The sequence below is a fragment of the Marmota marmota genome, unplaced genomic scaffold (assembly GCF_001458135.2).
Source record: "Marmota marmota marmota unplaced genomic scaffold, marMar, whole genome shotgun sequence".
NCBI classification, from domain to species: Eukaryota; Metazoa; Chordata; class Mammalia; order Rodentia; family Sciuridae; genus Marmota; species Marmota marmota.
In genome coordinates this window covers 3471508-3473401 of record NW_025999880.1, presented here as the reverse complement: position 1 = coordinate 3473401, position 1894 = coordinate 3471508, and the positions used below count along the sequence as shown (strand labels likewise).

Sequence of the window (1894 nt, the reverse complement as noted above, 5' to 3'; positions counted from 1 at the left end):
CATGCATCATCATATATCAAGGTACTCTAAAAAGGTTCACAGAGAGAGCAGAAGGATAAAAAGTCGAGCATGATATTTGTTTATTTGTATATTACAAATATGAAAGACTGGGAAGAAACATACCAGACTGCTATTTGTTTGTTTTTTGTGGTGCTGGGAATCAAACCCAGGACTTGTCCTTGCTAGGCAACACTCTGCCACACCCCAGCTCCTCTTTCCTTTTTCATTGTTTATATCAATATAATGGTTAAAGAATCTTTTGTTTTCATCTAAAACTGACTTGCAAATGATTACCCATTTGCCTGTATCAATCATATAAGTAAAATGAACAATGAAGAGTTCTGATTTTATTTATTGGTACTGGGGATTGAACTCAGGTATGCTTTTCCACTGAGTTACATTCCCCCACTCCACCCCTCTTTTTTTGATACAGGGTCTTGCCAAGTTGCTGAGGCTGACCTTGAACTTGCAATCCTCCTGCCTCAGCTTCCTGAACTGCTGGAATTACAGCATGCACCATCAAGCTGACTAAGAGTTCTGATTTTAACTCTTCTCATGCATAGGAGAAAAAGCTAGATTTATAGATTATTAATTTTATATTTGGTTATACAAGAGCAACCTAAGTATTTTATATGTAATATATTGTTTCAATGTAATATATGCTTTTAAATGAAGGAAAGTACTGGATTACTAAGAACTATGAAATTTATGATTCTTTTTATATCAGACTTTTTATAGAGAAATATACTATGAAGGTTGCCTAGAACCTGGATTCCACAAAATCTAGGTTATAGATTTCCTATCTGTAAATCAACACCTTGATCTTTATGTGAATGCATTCCACCATAAGCCTTGTAATAAATTTAAAACTATGCAGGTTTTATATTCTTTTCAATAGAACTATAAAATCCTAGTGCAGATGTCATCAACTCAGCCTCATGCCTCTAGGCAAAAACCATAATTAAGTCATCCTAGACAGGTAATTGTCCATCCCAGTGAGAGTCTATAACATGTTCAGTAATCCTTTTCTATAATGATCTTTCACCAGAAACTTTTTTTACTATGTCTGATTTTGCTGTTTTCTTTCAGTTTAATCCCATTTCATTTGACTTTCTGCTACATACAGGAATTTATCCTACTGTGGAAGCTTATGCAATAAATGTCCTTATGTCATCATTTATTTATTGATTGATTGATTGATACCGAGGATTCAACCCAAGGGCATTTAACCACTAAGCCACATTCCCAGCCCTATTTTGTGTTTTATTTAGAGACAGGGTTTCGCTGAGTTGCTTAGGGCCTCGCCAAATTGCTGAGACTGGCTTTGAACTCACAATCCTCCTGCCTCAGCCTCCTGAGCTGCCAGGATTATGGCATACATCACCACACCCTGCTCATCATTTCCTTTTACCATCACCCCAATGAGAAAAACATTACTTTTTTTTTAAGTGGATAGATTGCACAATTCCTAAGATACTGCAATACCATGTTGATGTGTGGTGTGGAGTGGATGGAGCAAGCCCTTATTCCATCTCTCTGCTCTAAAAATCCACTTAATATATTGTCCTCAGATGGAGGATGTATCAGATGTTAAACTGATTAAGAGACAGTATACATGATCTTAGCCAAAAGGCTGAGAAGCTATTGGCCAAACTATATTGTTATATTGTGTGCATATATGAATACGTAACAACAAATACCATCATTATGTTCAACTATATTGCACAAGTTTAAAAATGTGAAAAAATTTTAAAATAAAGAGAATATTTTTAACATTTTGCCATTTAAAATAAAGTTTGCTGTAAATAAACCAAAAAGATTTAGAAGCTATCATTGACATGATTTAGTAAATTTAGGTTCTAACCCTAATGATTATTTTCCTTATATCCACTAC

The 1894-nt window shown here is 34.7% G+C and overlaps 1 non-coding gene across 1 annotated transcript; it reads right to left on the bottom strand.

Moving 5' to 3' along the window:
- Window positions 1–1452: 1452 nt before the first annotated feature.
- LOC125613046 lies at window positions 1453–1645 on the bottom strand. Its single transcript, XR_007343538.1, has one exon. It is a non-coding gene; the product is annotated as a U2 spliceosomal RNA (small nuclear RNA).
- Window positions 1646–1894: the final 249 nt, after the last annotated feature.